We start from the raw sequence: 27711 nt of genomic DNA on the forward strand, positions 1-27711 counted from the left end.
CCCTCCGCGTCACATCGGCTGCCACTGCAAGAGCTGTTGAGAGGCAAGCTTTCCGGAAATTTGATGACGTGCAAGAAACATTTAAAAAAAACATGTTCTTTCACCCGGAAATTTTGAAAAGACTGGGAAAATATTCTCACCTTATAAACATACGGAAGTAATAACAGCATACGAGAGTACCTGCAAAAGCATGTTTTCAAAAGGTATGGTAAGGTGTTCACATGCTGTAACAAATTACTCCCTCTCTTATTCGCTCAGAAATTCTTCGTAGCTTTATAATTCTCGTCTACTGATTGTGACAGCTACACTGTTTTAGTTTATTAGGGAGGGGATGCTGGTCTATCTTGTGTGCACTCTGGAAGTTTATTTTTTTCGGGTTGCGGATGCCACGTGTTTAATTGCATGCTCTGGGTTCACCATGGCAAAAGCGATACGTCAAACACTGGGGCGCCTTTCGACGTACGGGATGGTGGGAACGAAGCAGCCATTATTATTGAGTTTCTTTTGTGACCCACTTGAAACCAGTTATCAGAGGTAACGTATTCTTCTAAAACTGCTTTCATTTATTCTGCGAGAACAGGTTTGGTAAAGAATAGAAAAAAACTTTCTTTTTCTGATTTTTTTTTTGTGTCGAAATCACAGAGGCCATCCAATAAATGCGACGTAACCTGTTCCAGAAATTTCTTCTCGTCTTTGGGCAATTTTGGTGCCAGGCAAGTTCTCAAAATTTGCTAGCTTGAGGCACTGATTTATTCGAAAATACACTGTAGGCTGTAGGCCGTTTTAATAAAGAACAGTTAACTATAGATCCATGGAAGCGTTGTCAAAATCTATGACGTCTTCACGAGCCAGTGAGTAGAAATTCAGGACAGCAGCCCAGCCCGGATTTTTTTTTGTGTTTTAGTTTGTTCTGTCTCACTTCTTGCAATATTTCGCTTTTTGCCACGTGTGAAGCGTAATGTACTATTACTGCCTAACATCTTTCTTTAGTGCACATTTAAGTGTTAAAAATTGCCCGCCTGACATAAAATGTAGTGAATCTATTTGTTGGCCGCGAAATCTCGAAATTCTTGTCTAAAAGGCTGTCACTAGGAGTTGATTGCCAGACAGCCCACCAACGTGTTCGAGAGTAGGCACCAAGCAGTTAGTCGGATGCTGAGCACGGTATCGCTCAGGGATCAACGAAGCTAGCGTTGGCAGTCATCCTGCTTCGTGAAAAAAATTGGAGGACGCTTAAGCTTCGCCTTCAAGAGTGGAACGCGACAGCGTTCCCATCGACCCGCCAAGGGGTGTAAGACAATGCGCTACGGCGCAGGGATCGAGGCGCCCCGCATCGCACTTTGCGGCCATCTATCACACGGAGAGCGTCGAGCAACGCAGCGTTCGGCGCGGCAACGAAACGTGCGCCTGAGCAAACGGAACGAACCAAAGAACTCGGTGTCTCGGAGGGGGAAACGATCTACGCCTGCCAAACGTCGTGATCGGCACGGGCAGAGAGATAGATAGATAGATAGTAATCTAAAGAAGGGAACGGCGCTTGATTCTGCAACCCGCGTGGGAGCACGGCGAAGCGTCGTCAGGGGAGAGGGAGTCGGGGCCGGTCCGCGCACAGCCCCAATGCATGGTGCGCCACCTGTCGGGGCAGCGCCGTACATTGATTGGAGGGGGTCTTCTGTGTTTGCCGCAAGATGGCTCTGCGTGTGCGGTAAGCGCAGAAGAAATTTAGCGGAGACGTACTTCGCTACTCGTGTAAATGCGACTTGTGTAAGTTACATGCTCATAATTACCGATATACACCGCAGTACAACTTTCTACGGCACGTTTTTAAGGCAACACCGCGTTCACTACAAGCGCGTTTGTACCGCTTTCAAGCATCGAACTCGTGTCTGAGTGGTAGCGTCTCCGTCTCACACTCTGCAGACCCTGGTTCGATTCCCACCCAGCCCATCTTGGAAGTTGCTTTTTATTTATGAAGTGCCTGCCGTGATTTATCGCTCACGGTCAACGCCGCCGACGCCGACGACACCGGCTTTTCTGCGACACGAGCTCCTTAACGCTATCGCGTTAAAACTTCGCGTCCATTCACGATGACAGGCATGTGTCAGCGCGTCATTTTATTCGTGCAGTGCTCTTTTAAGTATCCTAAAATTGCACGAAAACAGTGACCGATTGCACAGACATTTTCTTTAGTAAGTGGCGATCACTATTGAACGGCAGCCTTTACTAATGGCACATTCGAAACCACCACTGGTATCGAATCTTCTGGTACGAACGGTTCTGTCGTAAGTGCCTTTTTGTGAATATGCGCCCAGTTTTGTTATGGCAAGTATAAGTACATGCGCACGGCACGATCAGCTGTGCTAGCCTGCGTTGTGTTGACCGTCAATGTGTGGCGATAGTGTTTTCGCATGCGTAGTATTTAGCGAAATGGTGATGCTGCAATAGTCACTTTATTTTACATTATTATTTTTGTGAAATGTTATATTTCTGTCGGAGCAGCAGCCCTCTTCAGCCTCATACACCGGGATCCGAACTTTTTATGAACAGTCTATCAAGATGAAGTCGAAAAAGGAAAAGAAAGAAAAGAGAAAAAGGAAACCGAAGTGGAAATACTGAATGCAGTGGAACATACAAAACACTTGTTAAAGCGGCGACAAAAGCCTTGATTGAAATACTCGTAGCCCACTACCATTGGATCGCTCGCATCCTTCACAATCCGCAGCTTTGTCGCCCCCAATTTCACCGCGGGAAAATTGTGCAAGCTTATCTTTGCCGATGTTCCATGACTTTTGCATTGTGGGACAGTGAACAAGCGGTTACTTTTCGTCCTTCGATCGTTTGTCGCGATTCCGAAAAGCGCTAAAACGCTGCGACAACTGCATAAACCGGGAACCCGTCATCGCAATGCGGCTTCGGAGACGCGGCGGTGCCAGTGCATCTGTGAAGCGCGAACAGAGACTGTGTTTTGGTATGGTCGCTTTTATTTTTCATTCTTTTCGTTGTTCGTCATTTTCTCGTGTGCCGCCGGACGTTTATTATCGCTAAAATGGGCTACTCTGTATGACGGAAGGTTGGAAAAACGAAACGCCGTCGTTAGAAGATGCGACCGCACACTAGCGAAACTAGCGATCAAGTGCAGCCGTGACAGCGAAATTATTTTGCCAGCGCTTCCGGGGGCCGCAACGCGCAGATCAAGTGCTGCTGTAATGCACGTTTTAGGGCGCAGCTCTTTGGCGCCCTGTCCTGCGACGAGCGTCGGCGTCGACGGCGGCGTAACTGAACGAACGAGCTGAGCAAAAGTTGAAAGAGCGAAAGCGCAGCGGGAGATGAAAGATGCGAGTAGGAAAACGGAGGGGAGGATGCACAGAACCACGAGGCGGAAAGCGAGGAGGGTGTGGCGAAAGCGTGATAAGGAAAGCGTAGTGCGGCGACGATGGCTACGAGATGGCGCCAGGGTAGCGCGCGTTGTCTGGGAGGTCCTTCGGCGGCGGTTGTTGTGAATCGCGCCCACGCGTCACGCACGCACTGGCGCTCGCGATCTCCGCATTTGCGAGACTGTCGCGTCACACTTTGCTCCGTTTGCAACGTGCCGCACGAGACAGATTGTCCGCGCCAGCCAATATATCGCGAAAAGAAAACACGTATAGAGCTGCGCTCAAATTTTGCATTAGGGAGTATCGTAATTGTTAGTAAATCTTTTTTGCATAGTCAAGTGGGATTCACATGACGGGACGGATTGCCGATTCAGCCAGCGGATGACCACGAAGAAACTGAGTGCCGCCGAATCGCGTGCGCACACAAGAACGCCGCAGAAGAGCTGCTAGCGGCGCGATTCGATGCAGCTCAGCCACGTCACGCTGGTATGCGGACTGCGTCAGCGGTCCGCCCTGTCGTTTGAGGGGGCGAATGCAGTGTCACAACTGTTCTTCGTGTGCTTGGCCTCGCGATCGTGCGCGCTTCGCCCTGTAGTGACATGGCCGGGCTGCCCCTCAAGTTGAAATTGAATTCGGTCGTATTGCGCTCCAAAACCGCGATTGGATTATGAAGCACGCCGTAAGGAGGGGGGGGGGGGGGGGACTCCGGAATAATTTGAGCACCTGATGTTCTTTAATGTGCGCTCAATGCGTGGTGCGCGAGCGTTCTTGTAATTACGGCCAGGGTTCGTACACATGTTTGAAATCACTGAAAACCCTTGAACTCTGAAAGGGAGATGCAAGGACCCTTAAGGCGCATTGAAAATACATGTTCTTCTTGAATTCTTTTAAAAGTGGGGTTGGGGGTGACTTTTGAACATTCAAAGTAAACTCCGCATAGGGACTATGCCAGGAACACTGTCAATCGGGAAACGATCTTTTATATCTATTTTTTTAGAGCGTTAAACGATTGCCGTGTGGCTTCTCCACAGCCACCAACGACAGGCTTGTTTAAATCACCGTTGACATTGCGGAGCTATGGACAAAGCCAGATCAAGCGACCAAGCAGGGCCACCATTTTGTTGTGTTGCTAGTTGGTTGATCACACCTGCAGCGATCGTGGCTGCAGTTTTCGACCCCTACTTCTAGAAATGCCAGGCGGAAAGTAAGTTCAACCGTATGGCATGAACACAGCGAGTATCTTTGGCTTAAGTCGGACACTAATAACCATAGTGCCAGAATGTGACTGGCGTCATTACAATGGGGAAGTCAACTTCGAAAAGCTGCTTAGCTGCTTAGCTGCAGCTGCAGCTAAGCTGCAGCTGCAGCTTAGCTGCAGCTGCAGCTGCTTAGCTGCAAGTAATTGCAACTAAAAAGAAGGATGTATTACTATTTTCAATGAATGTGTACGAATGAGCTTTCCCCCCCCCCCCCCCTCTCCTGGAATTTTGACTTTCGGGATCCTTGAAATGTTCGTGAATTTTGAGTCAGATGTTTTGTACGAACCCTGACCTACGCCGCCATCGGAATGCGGCTGCCGCAGCCCCGGGATAGAACGTGCGGCCTCGTGCCACTGAGATACCGGGGCAGGTCGGCCGCTCGACGGTATATGGGTGGCGTGTTCGATGTGCAGTTGGACTAGCGTGTTCACGATCAGCTCAAGGAAAGGACTGGACGAAAAGGCACGGGCTGGGTGACTGGGGCTACGTTTCGGTCCACAGTTTGGGCTTGTATCTTCCTTTAGCCGTTGACGTCGTGATGTTTTTTTTCCACCACTTCCCACGACTGTTGTTATCACTGTGCAGAAAACAACGGTGTCATTTATTTTTTATTTTATTTTCGTCGTTGCGCATGTTCTCTCTACCTTCCCTATCCTAGCGGCTTCTGCTCAATGGACCGGGTCGATGGAGGGTTCTGACAAGATTGATTGAGGAGGAAAGGCCAGGTTCAAAGTATGGGAGAAATGAAGTGGCACGACATCAAATTGGCATGTTGACTCTTCGCTCGTTATGTGATGGAGTAGTGTCCTGACACGTGTACGTCGTCGCTTGCCCGGCGTGTTTATAGGCTTCACGTTCGCAAGAAAAGACTGATACAAGTTGCTTTATTTATTGCTATCAGCACGGAAATACCTGTGGCGCCGTTGACCGGTCACCTTTTCTTATCGCTCGTTTTTTCACTGTTTTGCCTGATCGTGTTGCTCAGAAAGCTCTCACGGGAAATAACATGCCCTGTTCGCCGAACTTGTACCCGTGTCACACGGGCAATTCGGATCTCCTTCAAACTTCCTTCCCTTAAAGGACCGCAAGGGAGTTTCACGTCAAAGGAGTTAGCTCCGTGTCACATGGCCTATAAGCGCGCTTTTGAAAGCTGCCGCGGGGTGCCCATTAGGCGCTGCTCACCTCGTAGGCAGTCATGAAAGAAACACGTTATATATTGCTAAAAAGTCTTGGAAAAGACGTGAATCACTTATTCCGCATGCGCGAGACGTGCGATCGCGTTGAGCAAAGCAAGAAATGGCGCAGTCAGGGCAAACGCAGCAAACATTCCGAGAACGCCCGGTTCGAGAGTCGAATGTAGCTGCTCAACTGAAATATCTTTGTCAGTGCTCAAATACTATATTATATGAAATAAAAACAGTTATAATTGCGGGTAAAAGTGAAATTAATCAAATTTAAATTATTAAATTTCTTGACTCGAAATTCAAGCACGCTGGGAACAAGAGTACTCCCTTCAGTCTGCAAGGGAGATCTTCCATCTCCTTTCGCTAGGAACTTCCTTAAACTTCCTTGGCTAAAGGACTGCCGTGTGTCACGGCGCGCATCTCCCTCGAGATAAAGACGTCCTTGGTTGAAGGGACTTAAAAGGACTTTAGCCGCGTCCGTGTGACAGGGGTATTACACTGTTCCGTTCACTTTATCAGCTAGGGATTTTGCTTTTTTCTTAAAGGTCACGACCCAGTTGTTTTCAACCGTACGCTGCTTGCAATGTTCAATGTAAAGTCCGTGCATCGCTACCCTGCAACGCTGTGACATTAGCTAACAACGTCATTGTTGCAGCACATACAAATTCTATATTGTGCGCCTTCATAAATATTCCCATAATACGGATGTACCGTCAAACAAATCCAGAAATAATCGCAACAGCAGGATGTCATCTCAAAGTGTGCAAAACGAAATGTTTTTAGCAGCTGATAAAGACTCCTTTGTTTTTGTTTGTTTAGTTCTAGCAAAAAGAGTGGTGATATTTTTCAGAACGTGGCGCTCCTGACTTCCAAAATCACATGTATAATTTCGGGCAAACTTCATTGTTGACAACGCCATAGCCTTGTCTATATTTTGAAAACTCATGAACTAACTTGAGATTGCTTTCTTTTGTTGTGCACGTAAAATTGATTTTGCAGAGTTGTGCAAATTTTCGTCCCCAACGTATGTTTAATCATGTCTGCTAGTCTATGCTTGTCTGAGTGGTAATTATTGTTTTATGCTTTTGTATAACTTGTTCACTATCATTCACTCCTTAAAAGGCACCCACATCGAAACAAAAAAGTATCTCACAAGGATTTTCACTATGTGCGCAATTGTACATGCAGTCAATCCTGTGGACTGTCACGTGCGGAAAATAACGATGTCGCTGTCCGTTCTCCACTATGTATCCTTGTGCAATGGTAAACTGCTACGCGCATTTGATTAAAACGCATGTCACCCTACTGCGTCCGCGTCATAGATTTGAGCAAGTGGAGAAAGCCGGGCGCCGCATCGCATTTCTTGGGTGTAACTTGCTGGTGTGTAATGTCTTAGAACCTTGTAAAACACATATAAGCGCATATTTAGTGAAAAACGTCAACTCGGCCCATTTGGGCACTATACAAAAAACGTCTGCATTGCGGCATTATGTTGGGACGTTACTTCTGGGCAGGGCTCCACTTCAGCTTTCGCAATTTGCAGTCGCCCTGTGCGTCTGTATGTGAAAACATAGGCATGGGTTTCGCAGCGGCGGAGGTGCTCAACTGTGAGCAGCGTTTTGTAAATGTAGCTTCTTTCTTTTTTCATTTTTTTTCTTTGTCGGAAATCTTGAGGCATGAAATTTGCGTCGACAATTGTGGACATGGCGCCTCAGGGATAGTAAGCCGAAAAAGAAGTGACGAAAGTGACGTAGCATCATTTTTAAAGGATGTAAATGAAATCTTCTGGAGCTGAGTTGATAGGCCCTGTAATTACATTGCGTCTATCGCTGTCGCCATAAATGTTCCCAGCATTATTAACGCTAAAGTTATTTTTTTTTTCAATGTCAAGGCTTCTCTGGTTAAAATTCATTAAGCGTTAAGTGTCTGCTGATCAGGAATAGCGAGAGCGACGTGAATTTTGAGCAGTGAGTGGTTAAAGAAATGTGTTCGTGCGGCGCTTTCGTGAATAGTGGCCTCTTTTAATTTCGCGCCAGCCGTTGAATCTTTGTCATGCGAAGCTGGTCTCATACATTGAAATGTCGCTTCAACTATGAGGTATACTGATGTTTCATTTTTGGTAATCCGACATAACACAAGCTGTTCAGGCGCCGCTCTGTGGCATGGAGGCGCACAAGATCAGCAGAATGAATTTACCCGGTTCGTCTAGGCGCCGCACATGCTGGAGAAGACAGGAAATGAAAATCATCAGGTAGTCGCTATATTGGGGACGCAGCCGCATTAGGGTACGTGAAGCGTCTTGTTCGTGCTTCTGAGAGTGTATGGGCACTAGGGTACATAACCGACGCAATTAAAATACACAAGTGGCATTTATTCGCTAATTAAAGAACATCACAGTTTTGCCATAAGGGCGAAGCAGTGAATGCGATAGCAACATGTTAGGATGTTACACACGAAGTAAGGCTCGTAGCTTTAGGGGCAGCATGAATTGCGGTAAACATAAGCTGACTAATTAAGTGCCCGTGGTGTGGCGTGCACAGACACGCATGAACAGAGAGAACACGATGACCGCGGGAAGGGGGGGGGGGCGGTCTCGGTTAAAACACGGCGGGACGCGGAGCGTCTGCCGTTGGAAGCGCGTGCTTGTCCCAAAGGCAACAGCGTTCTCGGCCCGCTGTCGGCTGATGCGGACTCCATCGCAGCTGCGCCAGCAGGTCATGCGTCGTGTAATACTCGGTCGAGCAGGCCGCACATGCTATCAGCCGCGCGCCTGGAAAGTCCGTGTAATTGTTTCTGCAGTGTTTACGTAGTAACCTGCAATGGCCGTATTGCAAGGGCAGTATCAAGTGCATTAAACATAAACTTACATGTAAACACGTGTGAATGTTGTCAGTCGCCCAAACTCCCACTTGAACAGAGTTCACTCATCGACCCTAAGAACCGCCTTGTAGTCGTGATGTGGGTCGTGCTGTGCAATGCACTTGGGATGCGACTCACTTTGTACAGACGAGACCTAAATCTTGCGTGTAGTGACGTTCGATAATAGGCAAAGTCGAAGTTCGGCTTGAAGGAGCACGACAAGCCATCCGTTTTCACGCCGGAGGACGAGATTTCCTTTGTGTGAAAAAAAAGTGTGTTAGAAAAGTAGTTGCAGTTCCGCGGTGTGGTAGGATTGTTATTCTTAATATAACAAACTAAAGTGAAAATAAAAAAAAAATATTCGGGGCCCGTTTCGCCACTGTCCTCATCTGAACACGCCCAGCTGGCTCATCCGCTGCAGTGGCGTCATCGCGCTTTCCCGCTGGGCTGGTGCGGCGTTCGCGTGCGCGGGTAGCATTTCAGATAGCACGTGTAATTGGATAGCAATGCCAGAAATGGGCTCTCGTGACTAGATTTAGGTGAAAGTTTTTCACCACCGCCACCCGACTAATTTGAGAAAGCTTGCTGTACGCGCTCTCGCGAGCTTGCTACCTGAACGCACCGTAGTAGGAATACGGATGCAGGAACCCTGAAAACTCAAGCAGTGACTCCGGCCCTATCTCACCCCAAACTCGCTCACGGAGACCTTTCTCTCTTCTCCTTCTCTTTCATCGACTTCAAACGGCAGGTTGAATCGCCTTCTAACGTTTATCATTATTTTTTTTTCACATTTCGTCGTTCAACGTACGCCTCTTTACTTTTCGCAAGCGTCATGAAGCTAGCCTGGCAAACGGCAGGCAAACGATTTGATGACGTTATGCGCGCGACCTCAGGTACTCGCATGTTCTGCTCAGTGCCGTTAGGATATACTGATAGTGTGCGAAGCCAAGCGCTTCCGTGTTCCAAATGACGCTGAACAAAGCGGTACAGTACGGTACAAGACTGTACAGAGTGGCCGAGAGCGGCTGCGCTGCTGAATGCGCCAGCTTTGCCTAACGGGTTTGGGATATGGACCGCTATAATGTGAGGTGTACTTTCGCTCGATTTTATTCTTTGCTTATCACGACTTCGGGGCCTATGCAGGAAGGCCCGAGTTTGGCAAAGTTCGGTATCTTCGCGAGCTCTGTCGAAGCCCTCAGATGGATGTTTTCTTTTCTCCCTCTCGGACGGCCGGACTGCCGAAAAATGATGATTCACGTGGTCAAACCGTCAGTGCCTTCTTTCATTTGCTTATCGTTCCACCCAGTGCATTACCTGTGCAAGTAAGTTATTAAAAAATTATTGCGATAGCAATTATATGGACACTCGAGACGCATTTGTGCCGTCGCCATAAGGTTCCGTCTCAAGTCCAAGGGCGATAAAATCGTCGCCGCGCCGTATGCTGTATGTGCGAGTGAAAGCATGTGAAGGTGAGCCGGCGAACGTGGGTCAATCTCGCTTGCGCGAGCTAGCGAGGAAGGCGGGGCAGAAGCGCGCCCTCTTCTGTCGCGTTCGAGGCACAGGGGTAGGCGAGGGAGGGCGCTCTTCTCCGGCGGCAGGCGGCTGGTGCAGCGCGGCCGTGCGCGCGCCGTATTTTGAAAGCGATCTGCGACGTGGCGAAAGTACGCGCCCGCATGGACCTCATCTTCAAAACAATCTGCGATGTTTGCGGAGTGCGCGTAGTGCCGGTGGCTTCGTATGCGCTGTGCTTTCAACGTTTAATTTGCGTTGAAGCGAGAGATGCACGAAGGTCAATTCGCTCGCTGCTGCTGCCGCGATTCCTCACTCCCGCGTTTTGACAGCGAGTATACGCGGTCATCGAGCGAGGTGTGTTCATGTTTACCTGTCTGTGTGTGACACCGTGCTTGTTAATTTTGTTAGTGAGCGAATGTTTACAAGCTTACACAGCCGAGAAAACTACTATCCTTCCTAATGCTGTGTACTAATTTGCTATCGCAATCAGTGCTTCGCCTTTCGGGCGAAACTGCGACTTTTTTGTGATGTATATTTATTGAGCACTTTATGGTAGCCTATAAGCACTTCAAGATGTACAAGATCTGCACTGAATGTACTTTATAAAAATGTTCAACCTATTTCATCTTGCGTTGTACTGCGAGGGAACGGTAGATAGACGGGTAATGTCCGAAAGAGCATACACGCCCGTCATGCGCCCCAGAAGGGCGTGGCAAGCGGCTTGCGCGCAGTGTGTAGATAAATAGCGGGTCAGCCGCTGTATTGCGATATTGCGTTGATGTCTATAAGAGGCGCTGGCGCTTAGTATTTCCCGGTTTTCTGTGCTTGAAACGAGGAAGCGGAGCGCGTAGAGTTCGCTTCTGTTATCGTCACCGTCATCATATCATCAGCCTATTTTTATGTCCACTGCAGGACGAACGTCTCTCCCTCTGATCTCCAATTACCCCCGTCTTGTGCTAGCTGTTTCCAAGTTGCGTCTGCAAATTTCCCAATGTCATCATCCCGCCTAGTTTCCTGCCGTCCTCGACTGCGCTTCCCTTCTTTGGCACCCACTCTGTAACTCTAATGGTCGACAGCTTATCCACCCTGCGCATCACAGGGCCTGCACTAGAATATTGGCTATCTCCGTTTGCTCTCTGATGCACACCGCTCTCTTCCTATTTCTTAAAGTTATGCCTAACATTTTTCGTTCCATCGCTCTTTGCGCGGTCCTTAACTTGATCTAGAGATTCCTTGTTAACCTCCAAGTTTCTGCCTCTATGTTAGCACCGGTAGAATGCAATGATTGTACACCTTTCTTTTCAACGACAGTGGTAAGCTCCCAGTCACAATTTGCTAATTCCGGTCGTATATGCACTTCAACCCATTTTTATTCTTCTGGAAATTTGCTTCTCATGGTCAGGGTTCCCTGTAACTAATTGACCTCTATGGATAAACGTGTTCCTGTACAGACTCTAGAGGCTGACCGGCGATCCTGAATTTTTGTTCCCTTGCCAGGCTATTTGAACGCTATCTTTGTCTTCTGCATATTACTCTTCAAAGCCACTCGTACACTTTATCGGTTAATGTCCTCAATAATTTGTCGTAATTCGTCCCCTTTGTTGCTGAATAGGACAATATCATCTGCAAACCGAAAGATTCTGAAATATTCGCCGTTGATCTTTACTCCTAAGCCTTACCAGTCTAATAGCTTGAGTACTTCGTGCTGATATACTTGACTTCATCTCGATATTTTATTGTCTGCGGCTTCCGCCATTCCCCGCTATCTTTCTTCACTCACTGGCCGTCGAGCAAGCTCAGGCAAGTGAGAAACTTGGGGCATTCTGCATAGCACCCCTGAATAATGTAACAATTATATTGGGGTGCTATTTCTTTTCCCTGTTCGTCAGTAGCCCTAATGGCGTTTCACCCACGTAAGTGCCAGGATCGACTGGTCATGAACGGTGCGTGATCACTGACGACGCCGGAATCGAATCCAAGAAAAGAAATTACCGCCCCTATTGGCTACGAGTGCCTGTATCTGCATCTGGCACGGCCGTACTTGGCTTTATTGCAGCGGTCGCTTTCCGTGTTCTCGAGAAAGCTGGCGACGAAATCGGCAGTTTTGCCTTTCGAGGCTCTGCATGCGCGGATGCACGGAAGCCATAGGCGATACGCAGTGCGCCGGCGCGCGGCGAGCCCATCCTGGCCGTTACATATAATAAAGCCATTGGATGATCATTGCACCGTGGAATGACGATCCCAAGGCCGATTGGCAAATAAAATATTGAGTCCTTAAGCAAACATCTGAAAGAACAAACATATATTTACCTTTTTTTTCATCAGAGGTAAGCTTCTTGGTTTATATATATATATATATATATATATATATATATATATATATATATATATATATATATATATATATATAGTACATGGGTTGCCGTTATGACAAATAAACAGTTGGTAGTGAGCGCTTACGTGAAAAAGTGAGGGGCGTCCTTTCTTGGGGTGTTCGCGTGCACGGGTGTTGGTGAGTGTGAGTGGGCGTACGTACATGTGAGTGTGTTCTTTTACGCTTGCAAGCAACTTGCTAAGATATGTTATGGAGGACGGATACGATTAAAACGGACAGACAGAAAGCTAGCTTTCTTCTCAGTGCGGACATGCAGATGTTAATTGATACGGTGTGTTAGCCACGGATTACTGAGCCAGACCGATATCCTCGTTTGCAGGCTATATGTGCCTAAGGCTCACGTGCAGAAAGTTTCCTTTTGAGCAAGTTCTGTGCGCCTGGAGACAAACTTTAATGGCAGAAAGGTGGACAGTCGGTCGGCCTGAGTGAAGCCTCTCTGGTCTGCTACTCCACGCTAGGGGTAGCGACATAGATAGGATGTGAAGAGGAAGGAGGATGATATGATGAAGTTCATGATGAAAGCTGCGCATTATACTGTTTCTGTGCAACGTGCACACTACAGAGTACATGCGTCTTCGCGTGCAAGGCCCGAGGCTGCTGCAGCCTAGCCAGAGGTTCGTCGGTAGCGTGCAGTATTTTCGCACCTAGATGCCACTGGCGTGTTTAAGCCAGAAAGTAGAAACTTCAGGGTGTCGATAACCTGCCGCAGCATGGTCTTTATGGTCTCTATGGTTAAGTCCGATAGAGATGTCTCGGCGCACTGTCGTTCTGCGTTCCCACATTCTGAGGTCCGACCTGCCGCGGTGGCTTAGCGGCTATGGTGTTGCGCTGCTAAGCACGAAGTCGCGGGATCAAATCCCGGCCGCGGTGGCCGCATTTAGATGGGAGCGAAATGCAAAAAAAAAGAAGAAAAAAAAACACCCGTGTGCCGTGCATCGCGGGCGCGTTAAAGGTCCCCTGGTGGTCATAATATAATTCGGAGTCTCCTGCTACGGCGTGCCTCAGAATCAAATCGTGGTTTTGGCATGTAAAACACCGAATTCATTCGTTCATTCAGTCACATTCCGAGGTCTGCGTTCGCGGCGGCAAGCGTGGCCATGTATTCTAGTGCGGTCTTACGTTGCTCGATTGATGCCATGTATCTGGAAGATCAAGCGAAGCCGATTGAACCACCTCGTGCTGGACGTGCGCAGTTGAAGCCACGGAGACCTCGTTTGTTCCTACAGCTCGTTTACGTCGGCGATGTGATCGCTTCCTCCGATGGTGCACTGACGCTGCCGCCTCTGTGTGACATGCTGGTCGTGCTCATTTGGTTCAGTATTTTTACCTGCGTTTTCTATTTGGGGTATCCTTTGAAATTTGTCTCGTGTGTCTCATCGCACTTTGAGCACTTCGTTTCTTTCACTGTGCTCAAAAAACTGTCAGAGCGGAGGCATGCCGTCTGGCCTGTGCATACAGCGCTGACGCAGCCTAACTTTAGGCACTCGCCACAATGTAGCGGTCGCGGCACACGAGCACGCGCCGGGTGTTTAAGGTAACTCACCTCGACGTGATCAGGTAGAGTGTTTCCTTCGAAGAGAAGCTTCACTCTCCTCGAGTAGCCAAAGTGATGAAAGTCGAGGAGCTTGACTGTCGAGGAAAGAATTCTTTGAAATTCTTCGTTGCTTTAGTCAATGATGGCATGGGAAATGACGCCTGCCCTATAGTTCGTCCAGCGTGCTTAATGAACGAGGTGATTTATATATGTCCAAGTATGCGCAAGGCATTCAGGGTTTTCCAGGGCAGCCTGCGTCGCTACTTCCACCGTAACTGAGTTTTTTTTCTGTTTTGAACCGTGCTTCATTAATTCCTACTTGAGCCAAGGTACCAAGATAGCTGTTCTGAATCTGCCTGTGTACCGAATATGAGTTCTTTGCGATGGCGAGAGGGTCACAGGTGATCGTTTAAGTCGGAGTGTATAGGCTCTCCGGCGGGGAGGAGTGGGGGATCATTGTTCTCTCACGTTTTTAGTTGTCCCGCGGTATTTCTTTTTCGGTCGTTTGCCTTCCACGACGGTGTAGTTGGCGGAAACCATTGGTTCGCTATTAAAGGGACTTTATTGTCCCTTTACTATGAAGTCAAGGTACTATGAAGTCAAGGTAAAGTGATGAAGCAATGCTCTAGAACGTCTAAGGCGTCAATATAATCGCGAACAGAGCTTTAGTAACCGAGAAATTTAGGTAAATGCATGACACGATTTGAGACTTCCCAGCGATCTTCCGGCACTGGCCCGATGACGACGGCACCCCTCATCATAATTTATGTCACTAGAAAACTACTCGTATTAAAAAGATAATTTCATTAGGTTATAAGACGGAAAGAAATGCTACTTGTCTACTTCTGTTCGATTCTAAGAAAAAAACTTTTGACGTTACTCTTCAGTAGGGTCGAAAGGTTTCGTTATCGCGTCGTGCTGCGCTGGTTCTGCTGGCTCGCGAAACTTGCATTTGGAACAAGCAGCGAGATGCCACGTCCATGTGATGTCGTGGGTTGCGCGAACGGTCCGCAGAACTTGGCCAAGGGCAGTTGCAGCGGCGAATCCAACGTTACTTATATCACTGTGTGCCAACGAGTGAACCTCTCCGTTCGAAGTGGTTAAGTGCTGTACCTCTGCCACAGCGCGTCGGCAAAGAGCCGACAAATCGCATAGTGTGCTCGCTGCACTTTCGTCCAGAGGATTACGAGTTCAACGCCGACTTATTGAAGTCGTGTGGAGTGCCTTTCAAAGCAATGCTTTCCCGTATCGCTGTTCCGTCGGTCTTGCCTGCATTCTCCGAAGTGCAAGAACAACTGCAGGTCGAGTGCGGCAATAGGTTTTCACGAAGGAAAAGCAAATATGTACGACCATGACATACAGTTGCCGTCGTAGTAGTACTCAACGATGTCGACAGCGCGAGCCCTCAGCAGCAGGTCACGTTCATCAGTGCTTAAATCGCTGAAGTCGAGCCCAGCATCGCGAGCCAATGTGTCGTTGTCAGGGTCGTCCATTACAACTAGCGTCAAAGTTGGCGTCATAAAATAAAGAACCAGCTTTATCGTCGTGCGCTTTCCCTTCCACTAGCCACCATAGTTCCACTTTCGCGCTGCTGTCGGCTGTCTTGGCTCTGTTTCTGGCCGCGCGTTTGCGTTTTGCGCAGAAAAGCCGTAGCGCCCTCTGCGGGCGCCGTTTTACTCACCGACGGCGCAACGTTACTATGAGACCATGACGTCACCACTCCTCGATCGGAGTATGGGCGATTTGAAGTGCGCTAGAAGTACGTGGACGCTTCAGAACGCATTTTCTCTTAAAATAAGTCTCTTCTTCGCATGAAACAAGCGTTTCGAGGTTTCTGGGATAGTATTTCAGTAGTACACGTTGACTTAATATTAACCTTTAGTGTCCCTTTAAAGAAACGGGCCGGAGCCTGACACTTTCATGTTGACGGGGTGAACCTTGGGGCTACAATGTTGCCGCTGGTGGTATGTGTAGGTGGATTGCACTCCATGCTGTGCATGCTGTGCTATTGTCACATCGTGCACGTGGTTGTGCGTTCGTTTTGACCCCGAGCGATGGCGCCTTACTTTGCATAAGGCTCTTTCTGGTGAGCCGCTCCTGCTGGCTATATGCCTGCTAGTGATGCGTGGTCGGTCGGTTGGTCGGGTCCTCTACTACGTGTTGAAGAGTACTGGACGAAGGCGGTGTGTTACATTTTCTTGTTCACGGCTGCATCGTACTCTGCCTAACCAAATGGTCCGTCCACAATGATTTCTTTAGTGTGGAAGGCGACCGAAGCTAGAGTAGTAAAGTTTAGAGTAGTTGGAGTAAGTAACCTCGCCTTGAGTTGCGGTAATCGGTGTCTCGGCTTAAATGTCATGGAACTTCTCAAGCGAAAATTTTAGTGTACTGTGGTCGCCTAAAGGCCCAACCACTGGCACGCGTCGGCAAGCATCGGCACGCGCCAATGCGTCAAAATCGTCGATCGGGAACAGGGTGACGCGTGGCGACGCGCAGATATTTTGTCGACGATGCTTGAAGTTCGGCGACGCGTGGCGACGCTTCGCTGGTGTGCACCAATCAGAGACTGCGATGCGTCGCCGGCGTCAACCAATCGGAGGCTGCGTGGCCTCCGGCTATGTCTATGATGGTCGCCCATGCGAAGACGCCAACACCAACGATCGTCCGTGTTCTTTGGACGCACGACGTGCGTGACAGTGTTCCTGAAAGACAGTGTTGTGATAGTAGGCCGACAACGACACGACCGACGAACGTAGGTTGTGGCAGTGCGAAGTGGATCCGAACCGACTTCGAACGACGCCGACAAATCCAACCTGCCCACTGGGTTCCGCATGTCTCAGTGCGATCGTCGGCTAAAACGTCCAACCGAATCACGATTGCCGCAACGTCTGTGCTTGGTGTATGCGTAATTCGTTGTGCTCGAAACGAATGGCAACATGCTTTCGAACTCCGCAATCCGGATAATCAGCACTCGCCTACCGCCGATGTTGTTTACGTTACGCGTAGGCCTAGCGCATCCATCGACTTCGTAACTGGCGAGTGAACGAGCCCAGCTGAGAAACTCTGTCGAAGAAAATGAATTTTCAGTTCCGCTTGGCGCTGCAGCGATTTAAGATATGGCACTCCTGACTTCGTGTGGTGTGTGATGTGGTGAATAAACCGTGTGGAACTTCGGGTGGTGAACCGGGCGTGTTTCGAGTGCTCTCAGGTGACTCATGTTTAACGAGCGAGCTCTGCGCTATTTCCAGTAGCAAAGATGACTTTCGAAAGCGAAAGTCACTAGTAGCCGAACTAGTGGAAGTACTTACATAATCAGCCGTGCCGCCTGTTTCAGCTGACACTGCGCTATTCTATTCGGCATGTGAATCCAGTTCAGTGCAAGTTCACAGTACTCCTTCATTCACTTTTTACAATTGTCAAGTGCATGCGTCTCATGGGCTAGTTGGTGGTAAATCGCTCGAGCAGCACTCAAGAACGCTGATGCACTGAAGGAAACATGACACAGCGCAGTCATGTTTCAGTTGGTGTGCATTTATACTTGATCACTGCAAAAAGCAATGATCTCTTTGCAATATGTGCACCGTGTGCAATGCATAGGAAGACCTGCATCATGCAAGACCTATATATGCTTGCAGCCGCGTATACCAGGATTGCTTCGATGCCTGCTTGAGAAGCAGCACGTACTGAGTCAATTATACTGTAATTGGCTTTTGATCTTTCTTTGTTTATGGAAAGAGCAGATGGTGCGAGTGCCTTGCCGGGTAGGTGAAAAGGTGTGATCAGTGCTTTGTGCAGTCGGTATGCTTAAACTGCCCAAATCTCTTCAGCTTCCACTAAAATGTTTCTCGCTGCGATACTGTAAACTGCAGCCAGGATAGAGATCAACTCAACACCAAGTTACTAATCCAACTTCGCAGAATGTGTTTGATTGACAAATTAACGCTTCCACTGCAACATTATGCCGATGTACAGCATATGCGCTTGAAATAAATACATTCCGTAAAGGTGAACGACTGGGCGCACAATAACAAACTTTGTAGTAGCACTGCAAAAAGTGCTGCCAAGCATATCAGCCACAAGAAAACGACTGTGTGTCCAACCTACTTCCTCGGAGGCACCCCTATGAATACTGTTCGGGCCTTTCCCATTCTGGGTGTAACATTCAGCCCTTCTTTCGACTTTTTCGTGTATGCCGCGAGCACTGTATCTAAGGATGGTCGCATTCTTGGGTATGTGCCCCGTGTCTCCCTTCCCTGTGGACCTGATGTCTTCCGAGTACTCTGCACTTCCATCATTGTGCCAGGGCTTGAGTACTGTTCATCAGTATAGTCCCTGTACCAAACTTGCGTCGCTGAGAAACTTCAGCTTGTTCAGCGCCGGGGAGCACGCACCCTCTACCTCCGTCTTTTCGGTCGTCGCAAGCTCATGTCAGCTTACGAAGATTGCCTCAAAGCCCTCAAGTGGTACACCCTTCAATACCAGCGCAACATTGCACTAGTCTGTCTGTTCTGCAGGTTGCTTGACGGCTCACTGGGCAGCACTCATCTTTCTTCTTCAGTTCGTCTGAACAAGTGGTCAGCACAGCCTTAGCCCCATCACGCCTGCACGGCCCGACACCGTAACTCCATGCTCATATCTGGCATACAGAGCTTTATCTCCACCCCCCTGGCCATTCGGACTCCCCTTCCTTGCGACTGGACTGAATTGGCACCCCTGCGTGTAATGCACCCGTCGACTGTGTGCGTGTATGCCTATCTCTCCGATTGAGCAAGTGTGTGTCTGCGTGTGTGTGTGCACGTGGTGGGGGGGGGATGTATTCTGCACCCTGCAAACTCCTGGTCTAGATGGCTGGCTATCAGACGCTCTAGCGTGAAGGCATCAGCCTTTCTTTACTCTTGCGAGCTGTCTAGAGTGCCATGTTACCATTATTATTATTATTATTATTATTATTATTATTATTATTATTATTATTATTATTATTACTACTACTACTACTACTACTACTACTACGACCACATTGAATGTGTTGAAGCCAGCACGAGGCGTAAGTCAAAATATTTCTGGATCTTTGTGCGCTCTCACTCTTATAAAGTGAGCGCCAAAGATGTATGTCTTCTTGATGAAAATGGTGATGTCTCGAACACTGCTCATACCTGTGCGGAAGATTTCTGTTCTGCATATGGTGTAAAACCTGCTTCAAGTAGCATTCCTTCTCAGTGTGGCATGGTGTGTGCGCTTTCAATCAATGAAGGTGTTGTTTTCAGGTGTACGAAGCGCCTCAAATTTTCCCTTTCTTGTGGTGCTGGTGGTATTTCTTCCGCAGTGCTTAACCCTTTCAGATTCTGTCTACACAATTGTGCACCGCGGGATAGTGCACCAACACCAAAAGCATTGATTAAAGTAATGATATTTAAAATGTGTTGCGTACATCTTGAAACACTTATTATTGGAACTGTGGTGCAATTTTGAATGATACGCAGAAAGTTTTAGCAAAATGAGTGGGACGGTATATGGTTGGATGTTTTCACTCTGTGTCAGTAGAGAGAGAGAGAGAGGAAAGGGGAAAGGCAGGGAGGTTAACCAGAGAAAAAAATCCGGTTGGCTGCCCTACGCTGGGGAGAGAGGGGAGGGGGAGGTAAAGTGGAAACAAAGTAGAGATAAGGAAAGGAAAGGAAGGAGCATAGACACACAATCGCAATCGGTCACTGTCACCGAACATTGTCATCGCACAGCACACTGACACTTGGTGCACTATCAACATCTGTTCAGGCTACAGTCGCCTGTCCAGTTCTGTCGCCCTCAAGAACCGGAACAGTGCCCTCGTCGCCCTCTGCTGCGATGGCTTATGATGGCGGTATCTGAAGATGAGTTCCTCTGTGAGAGGTCTTTGGTCAAAGCACGCTATCGCGGTTGCAAGTGATTGTCTCTGTAATGTATATCGAGGACAGTCACAAAGAAGGTGTTGAAAAGTCTCCTCGTTACCGCAGTCCTCACACGAGGCGTCGTCGGCCCATCCAATTCGGTAAGCGAAAGACTTGGTGAAAGCCACCCCTAGCCATAGGCGACAAAGCAGGGTAGCTTCGCGACGACAGAGCCCAGCTGGAATACAAAGGCGTAGGGAGGAGTCAAGATGGTGCAGTCGGTAGTTGTGAAAACTTCCAGCGTTCCATAAGGATAACGTGATGTGACGGCTGATCATTCGAAGTTTTCGAGCGGCATCTGTCCTTGATAACGGTATCGGCTCCTCTTCGTCCCCTTGAAGAGCCGACCGAGCAGCGTTATCAGCGTGTTCGTTCCCTATGACTCCGCAGTGACTTGGAAGCCACTGAAATGTCACGTGGTGTCCTTTCTCAGTTAAGGTATGAATGAGTTCTCTAATCTCAAATACCAGTTGTTCGTGTGGTCCGCGCCGCAGGGCCGATAGCAAAGATTGCAGTGCAGCCTTGGAGTCACTGAATATTGACCACCTTTGAGGTTGTTCTTGGTTGACGAGACGAAGTGCAGCGCGAAGGACTGCAAGTTCCGCGGCCATCGGTGTCGTTGGGTGACATGTCTTGAAACTGATGGTGGTGGCTTTCGCTGGGAAGACCACGGCTCCAGAGGAACACTGGAGAGTTGCCGATCCATCAGTATAAATATGTACGTGTTCGGCGTACCTCTCGTGCAAAAGAAGCAGAGTTAGTTGTTTAAGAGCTGGTGATGACAGCTCAGATTTTTTCCTGATTCCTGGTACGGTGAGATGCACTGCGGGTCGAGCCAAACACCATGGAGGAATCGATGGCTTAGTTGCGGTGGTGTAGCCTGATGGGAGGCAAGTGTAATACTCCGAAATCGTAGTACAAAAAGCTGCCTGCGGCCTTTCTGATGGTAGTGTTGCCAGATGGTGGGAACAGGCACGGGCAACGTGCCTAATGTGCACTCTCAACACTTCTACCGCAATGTGTGTTTGTATAGGTTGGTCCTGAGCAATCGCAATAGTCGCTGCTGTCGATGTACATTTTGGCAAACCAAGACAAACCCTGAGAGCCCGAGCTTGAATAGCCTGTATAGCACGAAGATTTGTCTGGCAGGTGTTGGTCAGTACGGGCAAACTGTATCTCAAGAAGCCCAGAAAAAGAGCCCTGTACAATTCCAACATTGCATGCACTGACATTCCCCAAGTCTTTCCTCCCAGAAACTTGAAAAGTTGGGACATTGCAGTCAGACGCTTTTTCAAGTAGATAACGTGCGGGCTCCATGAGAGATCTCTATCAATGATTATGCCAAGAAATTTGTGAGTCTTCTCATAAGAAATTATCTGGCCATTTATTGATATGGCGTAGGGTGTCATTGGTTTGCGGGTGAACGCCATCAGTGCACATTTGTCTGACGAGATTTCAAGACCTTGGTTGCGGAGGTATAGAGCTGTTAGAGTAGCAGCTTTTTGAAGTCTTGCACGTATCTGAGGACGTGTCACACCTGAGGTCCATATACATATGTCGTCGGCGTACATTGATACCTTGATCGCTGCTGGCAGATGATCAACGAGACCAATGAGTGTGAGGTTAAAAAGGGTAGGGCTTAGTACACCGCCTTGAGGTACACCTCGGTACGTGTAGTGTAGTGCGGTTTTACCATCACCGGTACAGACAAAGAACGATCTCATAAAAAGGTAATGAGAGATCCATTGGAAAACTCGACCACCTAGGCCAACCATCTCAAGAGCATCGAGGATAGCCTCGTGAGATACGTTATCGTATGCCCCCTTAACATCCAAGAACAGAGCTGCAGATAATCTTTTGCGTGACTTTTGAAGCTGGACGTACGTAGCGAGATCAACAACACTGTCTATGGAAGAGCGATCTCGACGAAAACCAGCCATGCAATTCGGTAACATGTTGTAGTGCTCCAGGTACCACTCCAAGCGGGCAAGGATCATCTTTTCCATTATCTTTCCCACACAGCTGGCCAGCGCTATTGGGCGGTATGAGGTGGTTTCAAGTGGGGACTTGCCTTGCTTCAGGAGAGGGACCAAGCGGCTTATCTTCCATTCTTCGGGAACCATGCCATCCTGCCAAGATAAGTTGTAGAGATGTAACAGTTCTCTCCGTGCGCCATCACTCAGGTTGTTCAAGGCGCGGTAGGATATTCCATCTGGTCCCGCGGATGAAGAACGCCTGCATAGAGCAAGAGCCGCTTCTAGTTCCTCCATTATGAATGGAAGATCCATGCGGCCGTCACGTGAAACAGGGATGCGACTGGGGGCTGGAAAGCCTGGACCGGTTGCTTGGCCAGCGATCCTTGCACAAAAGTCTTGTGCTACATCAGCCTCTGGCCGCCCCTGGAAGAGCGCCAGCGCCTTGAATGGGAAGCGTTGTTCAGGGAAGGAACGTAGACCACGTATGGTTCTCCAGATGTGGGAAAGTGGCTTTCGGGGGTCTAGTGACTGGCAAAATCTTGCCCAACGTCGAGATGCCAATCTATCCATGCGACGTTGAAGTTTCTTTTGTAGTCGTCTGGCTGTCCTAAGGTCTTCGATGGACTTTGTACGCCGGTAACGCCTCTCCGCACGACGACGGAGCGCACGAAGTCGCTCCAACTCTATATCCAATTCCATGTGCTTCGACGAAACCGTGACCGTGCGCGTGGCGTGTAGCATTGCAGATTTGATTGCTTCCTCTAATCCAGAGGACAAGCCCTCTCGACAAGCATCCTCCATGGTGGAGGTAAAAGTGGTCCAATCAATTAATCGAATGGTGTTCCGTGGGGTGGGACTGGACATTCCTTTGATGACAAGGTATGTGGGAATATGATCACTCCCGTGTGTCTCGATATCCGAAAACCATTTAACATATCTTGTGAAAGTGCTGGAGACGAAAGCTAGGTCAAGACAGCTGCCATAATTCACGCCTCGTATAAACGTTGGGCTGCCGTCATTCAGAAGTGAAAGGCCGTGGTTACAGGCGAAGTTTGCAAGTCTTTGCCCTCTTGCATTTGTTTTTGCGCTTCCCCATGCTATATGGTGCGCATTAAAATCGCCGATGATGATATATGGGGCAGGGCACACAGACAAGATGTTCGTTAATCGTTTGGGATCAAAGATGCTTGAAGGCGATATATAAACGCCTACAAGTGTAAACATGAGTTTGCCGTTTTTAATGGTGAGGCAAACGTATTGATTTTTATCATGAGGCGGAATCGGCTGGCGAACATAGGTCAGTTCTCTACGAATAAAAACGATGACTTTGCTGCATGCATTAGCTGTTGCGGATATAACAGCTTCGTATCCCGATAATCTGACTGGTTTTGACACATTAGGCTCACATATGACAATGATCGGGAAGAAATTAGTATATATATACTGACGAAAGTCCGAAAGGCGTGATTTTAGTCCTCTTGCGTTCCACTGTATGATTGACGCTGCCTTGACTTCCTCTCGAAACGATGGGCGATGGCTGGCCATGTCTCTATTCGAGGGACTCAAGCACTGGGCTTAAGGCGTCCAGTACTTTCAGTGCATTTTGAGCAGACGTAGTTCCAAGGTTCGACAGAATTACTCGAATGGCATCTATGAGGGGACGCAGCATTGAAAGGACTTGATCTGCTTTGGGCGTGGCATCAGCGGCAGGAGTAGGCTCCCGAGCGGGCTTGACAATCTGTACTTCTGTGGAAGATTGCTGGCTCGGAAGCGCAGGCCATTCTTCTTGAGACAAATTCCTTTCAGGTGACTTCCTTGTGCTGTTCAGCCCCTTTTTGTGCTGTTCAGCCCCTTTTTGGCCTGATTGGAGAATGTGGGTGCTACAATGGAAGCGGCCCTCTCCTTTCGCGGCTCTGCCTTTTTTGAGGAGGTTCGGTGACGCCGACGCCGACGCCGGATCGTTGCAGCAGCCTCCCTGTGTGTCGAATTGTCCCGAACCATTTGCTTGAGAACAGCGACCTCTTTCTTGATGCGAGGACAGTCCCAAGACGAGGCAGCATGGGACCCATTACAGGTGCCGCACTTTAGGACAGTAGCCCGACACGTCTCCTCCGCGTGAGGTTCAGCACAACGGGGACACAGTATCGAGTTTGGGCAGACACCCTTGACATGTCCTAGCCTAAAGCACTGATGGCATTGAAGAGGCCTTTGTACGAAGGGCCGAACAGGGTGTCGGAAGTGACCGACTTTGACGTGTGTTGGTAAGCAATCTCCTTTGAAGATCAGTTTGACGCAGCGAGATGTTCCAAGGCGGCTCACACGCGTGATGACAACACCCTCACTGGCTGGTTTGACAAGGATAGGCAAGTCCGCGTTGGGAATGGCGACATCGATGTCATAAATGACACCTGCTGTGGATGCGTCATCCATCGGGATATATGAACGCACTTTGATGCGCCCTAGCACCGAGATTTGCTTCAGTTTTTCGAGCGCACTCCCGTTGGTAACGTCGATTGCGAGGACATTTTTGCGTGTATTTATCCGAATGTCCTTAATTTCATTCGGCACGACCCCTTCCAAGAAAACAGATAGTTCTTGCCTGTTTAGCAGTCGGAGGTTGTTTGAGGGCTCTTCGGGTACGAACACGATGGCGTGAGGCCAGCGTTCAGGCCTTGCCTTCAGAGTCGCCGTGCTCGCTTGCGTTGATGGGTTCGCGTTGACAGTCCTCCTTTTGGCCCTCTTTCTGCGGACAGTGATGAAGCTATCATCCGATGAGTCTTCATCCGACATCGAGTATAACTCAGTGTCCTCGGTGTCACTGAGCACGCTTCCTCTCTTCCTCGTGAGGGACGGCCTTGATGACCTCTGGCCAGGAGGGCCTCTGGAAGGCTCCGCGTCCATGGCCACAAAACCGGGAGCCGAGGCACCAGGAAATTCCGAAGAATTCGTCGGAAACCAGAGAACACAGATAGAAGCGTTCTAAGAAGAAGGCACTTCGTCGTCGTCCCTCTGTGTCAGTAGGTTTCTCACAGTGTCATGCACCAGGAATAATTTTCAAGTTGCTGGTAAAGGGCTTTTCAAGCTTTTGAAAACATGAAACAGTTTATGTTCTCATATTTGATGTTCCTGTAGTGAGTTTTCGCATGGAGTCCACATTCTGCAAACTTGACAGAACTCAATGAAGAATTTGTAATTCTTATTCTTTTCTACAGCTGTACACATTGTATGATTCTGAAGATGCAAGAATGGGGTGAAAGCAAGTTTTTAATCAATGGGATGAAGTGGTGTCTCAAAGAGTTAAGATGTATGGAAGCATACTTGTTCCCTGTTCTCACAAGCATCTTCAATAGTTCCCTAAAGTCTAGTACATATTCTAGCACTCGGAAGGTAGCATGGACGTCGTCCATGCACAAATCGAGTGCTATATGTGCAGTTACTAACTGCCAGCCTGTATCTATGCTCTTTATTGCGTCAAAAGTGTTTGAATCGGTATTGCATTCCTTGCTTTCTCTTAGTGCTAAGAGCATTTTAATAAATGAACAACATGGCATTGCGTGCCGGCGACTTAAGCTTATTTGAGACTGTAAACAGTGTTCACCACTGCATCGACCTCCAAAAAGAATTTTTCGAATGTGTTCAGAATAAATTGATATTTATCTTCAGCACCGCTTTTGCCATTCTGGCGAGCATAATCCAGCCTTCTCGGATGTACCTCAACTCGCACCTCTAGACTCAATACTTAATTAATCAAACCTTTTGTTTCTGTATAAGGTGGTTCATGACATCACACATTTCCAAAACCTTCTAGATCATATTCCATTTTTCGTGCTGCAGCAGTATACCAGGCAGCATTACGCATTCTCAGCCTGAACTTGTGCATATAAATACGGTCCTATATATGGCTCGACTCCCGAAAAATTAGTAAGAATTATGCCTGTATTGAAATATTTCAGAGTTCATTTCCTGGGGTTTTGTACATATGTAGATAACGATGTTGTATGATTAACTCCCATTTACGCTTCCTCGTTTTCTTCTCCCCTATTTGTTTCTCTATCTCGCATTGTTTTGCCTACCACGTTTGTGTTCTTTATACATTTTGGCTCGCATTTTGCTTTTTAACTGCACCAGTTCGAAGGCTCTATAGCTGTTCATGGGCACTATAATAAACGTTGATTGATTAATTGATTGATTGATCATTGTTGTAGTATAAAATCGTGTTTGTTAAGTATTTACTAGCATATTATTTCAGTGCAGTAGCTTTTGTGCAATATTGCTGTACTGTGACAATTAAAAAAGAAGCATGAATTAAGAAAGTGCAATAAAATGCTATGTGCCTGTCATATTAATTTCTTCTGAAGTTTAATAATGGCTGGCTACCATAACCAGTGTTGTGGAATAAAAGAACATGCCACAGCAATCATTGCATGCCTCCTAGACCAAAATGAATGTATATCTCAGTCAAAACTACATAGTAGGCTGAAAACAATAAACGGGTATTTTTTTTAGTGTGGTGACTTGAATTTCAATAAAACTTCTTTCTGGGCGAGTTGGTGCATACTTGACATGAAAATTGTAACAGCGCAAACACATGCAACCACAAAGTACGAAGGAGTAGACACAAGCGCTGACTGTCAACTAAATTTTATTGATGGAATACGGATACCTTATATAAGGGGAAAGGCAGAAGTGAAGGGGGGGAGGGAGTGATACAATCGGGGAAAATGACATTGCGCATCGATGAACGGACGTGCCGGCAGACAACGGAATCAGGCGCATGAAAACAAGAAAACTAGAAAAAAAACTAGAAAAAAAATAAAAAAAATAGAGAAAAGCGATGGATAGTAAGATACAATCAATCAGTAAACGGTCGCTTCCAAAAACTGAAGCTCTGCAGCAAAAAGCGATACAGAGCGGGTGCTTACGCACTTGCTGCCATATTTCTGTGTGTGAAACGCTTCCAAACTGACCCGCGCCGTCGCGTCTGCAGCGACCGTTTACTGATTGATTGTATCTTACTATCCATCGCTTTTCTCTATTTTTAATTTTATTTTTTATAGTTTTTTTTTCTAGTTTTCTTGTTTTCATGCGCCTGATTCCGTTGTCTGCCGGCACGTCCGTTCATCGATGCGCAATGTCATTTTCCCCGATTGTATCACTCCCTCCCCCCTTCACTTCTGCCTTTCCCCTTATATAAGGTATCCGTATTCCATCAATAAAATTTAGTTGACTGTCAGCGCTTGTGTCTCGTGCTTCGTACTTTGTGGTTGCATGTGTTTGCGCTGTTACAATTCTTATGTCAAGGTGACTTGAAGTTTGTAAAGTGTGAAAATAACCGAGATATATATATATATATATATATATATATATATATATATATATATATATATATATATATATATATATATATATATACATATACATACATACATATATATACATTGCAAATGAGCTGCCCCCATACATTTGAATAAGTGCTTCAGTAGCACGATTTGGCAAAGGGCAACCACAGCCGCCTATTAAAGCCCTCCTACTCTCAAGTTTGTATTGTCTGAAGGTATGTCATTTCATGAATGTTGAGAAAGAGTTGACATGTTGAAACCAGTTACAATGGAACATGGGCTTTACTGAGGGAAAAATTTTCTAGTAATACACTCAGTGCCGCTCAGTGTGAAGGCCTCCCGATGCGGTGTCGATGCT

The 27711-nt window shown here is 47.8% G+C and overlaps 2 protein-coding genes across 2 annotated transcripts in view; both read left to right on the plus strand.

Annotated features, from left to right (window-relative positions):
* LOC135911998 (glycosyltransferase 25 family member-like) overlaps positions 1-27711 on the plus strand; it is an 873389-nt gene that overhangs the window by 376798 nt on the left and 468880 nt on the right. The window lies entirely within an intron of this gene.
* LOC135912000 (glycosyltransferase 25 family member-like) overlaps positions 2880-27711 on the plus strand; it is a 571330-nt gene continuing 546498 nt past the window's right edge. The window contains exon 1 of the mRNA XM_070521056.1: positions 2880-2968. The gene's annotated coding sequence lies outside the window, so the exon portion shown is untranslated. The remainder of the gene's footprint in view (positions 2969-27711) is intronic.

This window comes from Dermacentor albipictus, chromosome 1, assembly GCF_038994185.2.
Source record: "Dermacentor albipictus isolate Rhodes 1998 colony chromosome 1, USDA_Dalb.pri_finalv2, whole genome shotgun sequence".
Lineage (NCBI taxonomy): Eukaryota > Metazoa > Arthropoda > Arachnida > Ixodida > Ixodidae > Dermacentor > Dermacentor albipictus.